Raw genomic sequence first — 9,455 nt, 5'->3', positions numbered from 1 at the left:
GGGAGAGATTTTTGAAATAGGGCATGTGTGCTTGCCAAAGAGACAGAGACAGAAAGTGAGAAATCATCCCCCATGGGGGACAGCCATGCTACAATCCCTTCTCCATTCTCCTCTTGGGATCTTGGGCATGCACACGCACATGACCAGTGTGAATTTTAAGCCACCAGGTCCAGGAATCAAACCACAGTCGATTATGTGAGAGTCCTGTAACGTAACTATTACACCATCTGCTGGTCCTGGTCCCACCTCTTAATACCATCACAATGGCAATTAATTTTTTTTTTTTTGAGAGGTTTTTCGCTATAGGGCGCGTGCACACTCGCCAGACAGACAGAGAGAGACAGAGAGACAGAAAACGAGAAATCACCCCCCAGGGGGGATGGTCACGCCACAGTCCCTTCTCCTCCATTCTCCTCTCGGGATCTTGGTCACATACATACACGCGTTCGACGTGAGTTTTAAGCCACTGGGTCCGGGATGCGAACCGCAGAGGACTATGTGGGAGTCCAGCGACATAGCCATTACGCTAACTGCTGGTTCCCAATGGCAATTAAATTTTAACATGAGATGGGAGATCTCTATTAGACAGAAAACACCTTATAACAAGAGCCTTCTCTATTTCACACAACACTCTATCTCCAGCACATAGCAGAATACCTAGCATACAGTGAGCATACAATACACACTTTTGCCTGAGAGTAGAAATAGGTAAGTTAAAAAAGTATGTCTGTAAAGACACTGTCTAAGTAGAATGGCATAAAATAGCATGGCCAGAAAAGTTCGTTTATTTTTGGTGTGCAATGAAAGAGAGAGCTTTAAACTTGGCAAATCATTAGCATAGATTAATGAGTCTCACCCTTAAATATCTCAAATGACTGTAGAGACATTCACTTGTTAGTATTAAATTCGTTCTCTTTTCTTATCCATTTTAACTCTACTGCTGTTTTTTCAAATACAGTCACTGCCACCAAGGAATTACAGAAATGTGAAGATAAGTAATCGCCTTCAACTGGTGACAGTTAATTTATAGTCATGTTCAGCGTAACCTTGGGAAGCATTCCCTTGCAAGTCCCAGATGCTATTTTTCTCCCTCTGTGGCCTTGTACGTAGATCTATTAATATTATCTCTTCATTTTAGTTGCCCATTTCTAAAATGTGGGTGAGCATGACTTTTCCCACAGGGCCTTTCTAAGGACCAATTAGCTGATATTTGCAGAGTGCTTTCAAGACAGAAGGACTGTGGAGATGCTCACGCCATTCTGTTTGAAGCTGTGGCTCCACGATGCTCTGGGATGGGAACTGCTTGAGAAGGCATTGCAGGGTGAAGCTGAAGCAGTGAACCTCCCCAGAATGCAGGTGTTCATACCAGGCAAAACTACCAAGCGACAGAGCAGGCGTGAGTGCCCAATCTTTAACCTTTTTCCTTCCTTCCTTATTTCCTGTATTATGTCTTTTCTTCCAAAACAACTACTAAATTCCTGCTTCTAATCAGGTAGTAGACTAGCTGGAGACTTGATGGGAACTAAGCAGAAAAATAGAAGTTATCTCCTTCCTGGCTATCCATACACTCATCTGAATGTCCAGTTTTCTCCTAGTACATGTGCTGCTTCTTTATCTCCTCATTTAACATCAAACTGAGGCAGGGTATTATGACCAGTATCAACTCTGTGGCTACCACTAATATTGATGACGATGTTGATAATGATGATAATGGTGGTGATGGAGTGATGATAACGATAAAAGTAATGATATGATGCTCTATTTGCTGTGGGGCCTGGATCTGGAGTAGGTATCTTTCTTTCATATTTTTATAGTAAAGAAGCTTCTACATTTAGGGGGCAATGCAGCTCTTCTGAATGAAATATCTTAAGATTATAGCATATAATAGTTCAATTATGTAAGATCACCTATATACATTTTGAATGTTCTTTACTTGGTCATTGTCATTCTTGGGGACTTAAACAGCTACAAAGATGGTCCGTTCAACCGTTTGGTGTCTTAGTTCTTTGATTGCCTCAATCCAAACTCTGTTTTCCTCTCTACTATCTTAGTTACTCATTTCAATGAATATAGAATAGACTTATGGTATTATATTATTAAATTATAGCAAGACCACTTCCAAAATCTTGCTTGTGAACATCAATATCTGTGGTAGAATTCTAACTAACCCCACACACATTCCAGCAATTTGTCATTCTCACGTTACTCCAATTTATCGGCCTTCCTACTATTTTAATTACCATGTACCTCATCAGGTCCTTAACGTTCTCATTCTAGAGAATTAGATTCTGGAGGTCATTATGAAAATCACTTCCTACACACACTCTTAAATTCAACCCTTCAAACCTTTGGCCTACTTTTCCTTTCCCCAGAAGGACTTCATCTGTCAAAATCTAACTCTCCACTTAGCCTGTTCTTATTACCAAATATAATCAGAGAAAAACACATAATCATGCTCTCCAGTCCTGAATTTATGACCACAAGCTACAAATGACAGCTTGGCACTTCCTAGGAATCCTGCTATTCAATTCACCCTCTCATTTTTCTTTCTTCCTTCACTTCTTTCTTTCTTTCTTTTCCTTGCTTCCTTCCTTCCTTCCTTCCTTCCTCTCTCTCTCTCTCTCTTTCTTCCTTTCTTTCTTTTTCAGAGAGAGAGATTTTTGTAGTAAGGCACATACGCTTGCCAGAGAGACAGAGACAGAAAGTGAGAAATCACCCACCGGGGAGATGGCTATACCTCCGTCCCTTCTCCTCCAGGCTCTTTTCAGGATCTTAGTTACGTACACACACATGCCTGGAATGAGTTTCAAGCCATTAGCTCTAGGATTCAAACTGTGGTCAGCCATGTGGAAGTCCAGCAACATAACCATTAAGCAATCTGGTGGTCCTCACCCTTTCATTTTCTTCTCATTGATGAGTGATAGTCTGATCTCTTATTTCACCGAGAAAACAGAAGCAATCATGAGAACTATCGAATATATCCACCACCAAGTCCAGTATCCTGCATCTGTGCCACGGTGTTTGTCTCCCTTCCTGATCTGTATAATGAGTGACCTTGGCATCCCTAGTTATGGACACTACTTACACCTGTACACTGATTCATCCACTCTCACCTACGCAAGAATGTAGTTCTGAAATTATCTCCATTCTTGTGTTGTCAATTTAAGCTCTCATACTGAGTTAAGACCATAATAATGGAAATATTAATGTTGTGGGGTTCATAAAAAGTAAAACAAAACAAAACGTTTTGATCCATTGTTTCATAAAGCATGTATAAGTATTTGATCATGTCTCTGTCCCATGTTATAAGAAAACTTCTCCAAAGCATGGCCTTCAGAAGTTTCTTCTCTTCTTACTTTTTCTCTTGGAAACATTGTGTTCAGCTTTCTTCCCCACAATGTCACTGAAATTTCACTTGTCACAAGAGACCACCATTTTGCTAAACTCAAATGTCAAGACTTAGTCCTTGTTGACCTTTTGATAGCATTTTACCCCATGAATGTCCTTCTTGAATCATTGTCTCTCTTTAGTTTCTGGAAGTCAGAATTCTCTTGCTTTTCTATTTCATGCATACCTCCTCGGTATCCTTAGGTAGTTTTACTTTTTTTCCCGAATAATAAATGTTGGATGTTTCAGAATTCAGTGTTGGAATTTATCTTTCTTTTATCTTCACTGCTCCCTAAAGTAACCCTTCCTAATTCCATGCCTTCAAATATCATTAATATGCTGAACATGTAACTCTAACTGTAGACATTCTCCCAAGCCTCAGACTTATATATGTACAACTTCCCATTCATTATTCCCATGCAGTTATAATGGACTGCCCAAGAACATCATTGACAAAGCAGAGCTTGATATTCTGTTACAAATTTTTGCACTCTCAGTCTTCTTCATTTTTGTGATAGACACTACCTTATATTCAGCTACTTGAGCCAAGAACCTTGATGTAATTTTACATTTTTCTCAGTCTCTTACTTTTCCCTTTTTCCAGCCAATCTAAAGATTCTGCCAGCTTTATCTTCACAATATACACTGAATTGTTTTTCCCTGCCATAATAAAACCTACCACCCTGTATTGCCATTGTTGATATGAAGGCCTGGGAATTATTGGCCTCCCTGCTTTCATGTTGGCCCTGTACAGTCGATCATCCTCAAGGCAGTGGGAGTAGTCTTTGCAAAATTTATGAGCGTTCATGTCACTCTTCTCCTCAAAGTTCTGCAATTGCTTTCTATATTGTTTTGAAAATTATTTGTGTTTTATATATACAAAACTAAAGCTTGAAAAGTGCTATATCATGTGGCCCCTACATTTGTCTCCAGTTTTATCTCCTACCACTTTAGCTCCTTAGCCTTCCTTTTGCTCTTAAGTGCACCGAGCTCACTATTGCCTCATATATTTTGTATTGTTGTTCCTTTTGCTTTCACCTTTACTTACCAAAGTGATACTCATGTGCTCCTTTCTTCAACATATTCAGGTCTCTTTTTTTAGAAGAGGTTTTTGCTAAGCCGCTGGGTCTGGGACTCGAATTGCGGTCGACTGCATGAGAGTCCAGCAACATAGCCATTACGCTAACTGCTGGTCCCATATTCAGGTCTTTTCTCAAACGTTACCTTTTTGGGGACCAGCAGTTAGTGTAATGGCTATGTTGCTGGACTCCCATATAGTTGACCGCGGTTCGTGTCCAGGACCTGGTGACTTGAAATTCACACCGGGCACGTGTGCGTGTGTGCCCAAGATCCAGAGAGGAGAATGGAGGAGAAGGGATTGCGGCATGGCCATCCCCCCTGGGGGGTGATTTCTCGCTTTCTGTCTCTCTGTCCCTCTCTGTCTGTCTGGCGAGCGCACATTCCCTATAGCAAAAAAAAAAATAAATAAAAATTACCTCTTTGGAAACTCTTTTGAGGCATCCTTATATATTGTACAATAAAATGTCTTTCCAGCCATTCTCCATTGTCTCGTAGCCTCGACTTCCTTCATATTATATGTGACTTGCCATTATATCATATGCTCATTTGTCATCAACAGCTTCCTTACTTGAAATAAATCCCATGATGGAGGGACTTTTCTTATACGTAATTTTATGTTCATTTCTACAACAACCTAAAACATTTCATTTCTGATACGTGGTAGTCTTTCAACGAAGATTTCTTGAGTAAATTTAACAATGTATCATAACATTTAATTCATATTCTACTAAACTGAAAATAGCATCTTTGAATAGGTGCAGAGAAAATTGAGTTACCAGATTGTGTACTCTTCTTAGGTTCTTTCAATTTCAGCTGTTAAGATTTTTAGTGTCTTAAGTTTTTAAATTGTGGATTACAAGCCATTTGGAGGATTATAAAATCAATTTGGTGACTGTGATTGTATTTTGAAAAATAAAATAGAATTGAAAATACTATGGGCTATCACATATATCATAAAATTTCATGAGATGTTCAATGTGTTTCATGAAACATTTGTTTTAGTAATATAGATGCACACATGTATATATTGAATAATGACATATACAGGAATATTGTTATTGGCTGTTGGAGCCCAAAAAGTGTGGGTCACACACTAACAGATTTCATCACAGCAGGAAACAGAACGATGTCCCTTTCCAAGGTTGCAGTAGATTCAAGACAGTGGAGAGACTCGTCACTATGCAACGTGACCTTGAGCAGCAGCAGTTCTGAGGGTGAACTACTGCTGTTTTTAGTTGTTCACTTGTCTTTTTGTTTGTTGGCTGTTTGTTTTCAAAGACAAAATGGCTGTAAAATTAACTGAATTTGTTCTGAGATTGTGTGTTGCCTTTTATGCTTTCCTCGCATCAACTATTAAAGCCATTCTTTTAAAAGAACATGAGATCCCGCCTGACTCTTGGCAAACACATGGCCGGAAGTGGACCCTTGTATCTGCGTGTCCTCTGCTAAGTGTTTGCTGAGGTCTCGGTAGAAGACATGACAACCCAGGCACCACAGACTCTTCAATGGAGAACAAAATTGTCTCGCTTCTCAAAAATGAAATTTATTTTTAAAGTTTTTCTTTATTTCTCAGAAGTTTACCAAAACTGATTTCCTTTCTGCATTTTCTTATTCTCAGTCTGGTCAAGTGTGGCTTTAAGTATCAACTCCAAATTGAAAAAACAGAAGAGGAAGATAACAAAACAAGTCAAAATGGTTTCTATTCCCAAGAGTCCAGAGAAACTCTCCAAGATAAGTGACTATTTTTCCAACAATGACACAAAATTTTGCTGTTGCCTGAGAGGCAAAAAAGTGGCGTGACTATCCCTTATCTATAACGCTTAGAACCAGAAGTGTTTTGGATTGTGAATTATTATTTTTATTTTGGAATATTTGCATATACATAATGAGATATCTTGAGGGTGGGAACCAATTCTAAACACAAAATTCACTTATGTTTCCTACATACCTTATGTGCATAGCTTGAAGGTAATTTTATAGAATATTTTTATGTTTTAGTTCTTTTTTTACTGCAAACCACCACATGAAGTCAGGTGTGGAATTTTCCACATAGGAAATTATATCAGCACTCAGCAAATACAGATGTCAGAGCATTTTTGGTTTTGGATTTTGGGATTGAAAATGCTCAATCTCGGGACCAGCAGTTAGCGTAATCGCTATGTCGCTGGACTCCCACGTAGTCGACCGTGGTTCGAGTCCTGGACCCGGTGGCTTAGAACTCACGCCGGGCACGTGTGCGTGCGTGCCCAAGATCCCGAGAGGAGAATGGAGGAGAAGGGATTGCGGCGTGACCATTCCCCCTGGGGGGTGATTTCTCGCTTTCTGTCTCTCTGTCTCTGTCTGTCTGGTGAGCACACGTGCCCTATAGCAAAAACCTCTCAAAAAAAAAAAAAAAAAAAGAAAAAGAAAATAAAAGAAAATGCTCAATCTGTATGAATATTTCTTCAATTGTCATTATGTGCTAGGACCTTCATATACACCATAGAAATTAATCTTGTTTTATTGGGTCACCAGAAAAGTCACATGTAGTTTTCTCTGTTTCTCTAAGCAGACATGTGTCATGACTTTTCCAACAACCCAAAGTTTTACTCTCAGAGTTTTGTCCTACAGTGTTTTAGAGAAATTTGATCTAGTTGCCAAAAGATCAAAAGATTATACATAAATCTAAAAGGCTGGCTTATCTCGAACCATCTGAACGTAAAGTACCATCACACAATGGCTATGGTTTCCATAACAAAATGCCATGGGCTAGTGGCTCAAACAACTGAAATTTATTTCCTCACAATATTGGAGACTAGAAGTCTGAGATCACCATGCCCACAGGTTTGGTTTCATCTGAAGCTTCTTTCCTTAGGTCATAGATGGTGGCCTTCTCACTACGCCCTCACTTGGTCACCCGTAGTCACTGCGTGGGTCCTAATCTCTCTTCTTATAAGGACACCTTAATTACCGTTTCAAAGATTCTATCTCCAAATGCAGTCATGTTTTGAGGTGTTATGCATTAGAACGTCAACACAGGAATTTTGGAGAGGGCCAATTTCAGTCCCCAATAGTCTCCATGGTAACAGTGGGCTGTAGCTGTACCGACCGTAGTGATTCGCTCTTGAGGTCACCGTCATCTCCACTACTCCCTATTGCCCCCTGAGTCTGTGACTGAGTGTCAGTCACCATTTATTATTAAAACAGCTTCTTTCAAGTACATTAAATGAATTTGCCTAGAAAATATTTAAATTTTAAATTTAATATACATTTAATATTTATATTTCATTTAAATTTATACCTGCAGTGGCTTGAATGTATATGTCCCTCCAAAATGTTGCAACCTGAATCTTGGGCAATAGTATTAAGAGGTGGGTTTTTTGGGAGGTGATTAGGCAATGAGGACTTTGTTGCCATGAATAGGATTAGTGCCCTTATAGCAAAGGTTTCAGAGTGCTCCCACGCAAGAACACAGAGTTTATCCTTTCCTGATCCCTTACACCATGTGAGGATGGAGCTAGAAGTACCAGTGAGAAGCAAAGAACAACCCTCACCAAATGCTGATCTGTCAGTACCTTGATCTTGGACTTCTTGGCCTCCAGAACTGTTGGCAATAAATTTCTATTCTTTATAAATTACTCAGTCTGTGATAATCTGCTGTAGTAGCAGTGATACATTGTCACCATAATACCGTGACAATTTATTACTAGGTTGCTTTGAGACTGTGGCTTAGTACATCTGAGCTTTAATTCCCACACCTCCAAAAACAGGACAAAAATACCTAGATAATAACATGATTGTGATAACAGAGTTAAAGGAAAAATTTATTTTTCTTACTCATATGTATCCATGGTTTAAAATAATTGCTTTCAAAATGAGATACCTTGGGCAGCTATCTTAGCATCGTGTGGTTATTTGCTAGAAATGTAAATTCCAGGGTCCACTGCAGAATTGCTGGGTAAGAATCTCTGAGCACAAGGGTAGGATCTATGTTGTTACCAGCTTTCTGAGTGACTCTGAGACATAACAAATGGTGAAAATAACTTAGAGCGTAAATTCTATAACTTCTCACTGGAGTCCACACTTAGGAAATAAGAACAGCTAAAACAGAGGAAGGATAACTCCAATGTCACCTAATTAGTACATAATGAATTTAACATAGACTCTTCTGATCTGAATCCTGTAGTAATTCTACTTAAACTGCTGCCTCTCCGTATTCTTAGAGTTCTATGATTTAGAAAGTAACTTTTCCACATTATCTCATCTTAACTTTCAGTATATGTGCGTATGTGCCTATGTGTGTCTATGTGTGTGTATGATTTTGTTTTATAAAAAAAGCTGTCTCAGAAGATAGGTTAATATTTCTGTAACACCCAGCTAGTAATAGTCAAGCTAAAACTTAATTCTAAATATTTCTGACCCCAGGAAATATACTTCTGACATAGTCATCTAAATTTTAAAAAATTATAACAATAAAGAAAATGTACTGGATTTAAAAAATTCTTATTAGATTGCATTTTAAAAACAAATAAGATCATCCCTTTTTAATTGTTTGGCCTCTGTATTTTATTCATTTTGGGTTTTGAGGTTCTACTAAAATTCTCTTTTTCTCTCTATAAATGCATTTACACCTCCCAGGATATATTCAGTTGGAAACTTCCCTTTGGAACATATAACGACGTATTATTTAGTATAGTCTTCTTTTGTGCAATAGATTATGAGTACTTCTTCCTCCTAACATAAATTTGGTGATTTGTTCTTTGTTTTTTGTTTGTGGAGATGGGTCTTGCTAGTTTGCTGAGTCCAACTCGGAATCATGATCTTTCTTTCTCAGCCTCTGGAGTAGCTGGATTTAGGTGCATACATCACCATGACCAGCCTCATGGAAGTTTTGTAGCGGCAGGTGACAGTGCTGCTGTTTAGACTCTGTGATTGCTCCCTCTCAAAGGAAACACCCTGATGCACTGTGAGAAAGGAAAGAAAAAAAAAAATGCTGTGCCCTTTGATCA

The 9,455-nt window shown here is 38.8% G+C and overlaps 1 non-coding gene across 1 annotated transcript; it reads left to right on the top strand.

Annotated features, from left to right (window-relative positions):
* The first annotated feature begins 9,335 nt into the window (after positions 1-9,335).
* On the top strand, positions 9,336-9,416 carry LOC114005612 (small nucleolar RNA U105B). The gene has a single exon (XR_003547442.1). It is a non-coding gene; the product is annotated as a small nucleolar RNA U105B (small nucleolar RNA).
* Positions 9,417-9,455: the final 39 nt, after the last annotated feature.

The sequence above is a fragment of the Tupaia chinensis genome, unplaced genomic scaffold, assembly GCF_000334495.1.
Source record: "Tupaia chinensis unplaced genomic scaffold, TupChi_1.0 Scaffold144099_1, whole genome shotgun sequence".
Classification (NCBI taxonomy): Eukaryota; Metazoa; Chordata; class Mammalia; order Scandentia; family Tupaiidae; genus Tupaia; species Tupaia belangeri.
This window is presented reverse-complemented; position numbering and strand designations above follow the sequence as displayed.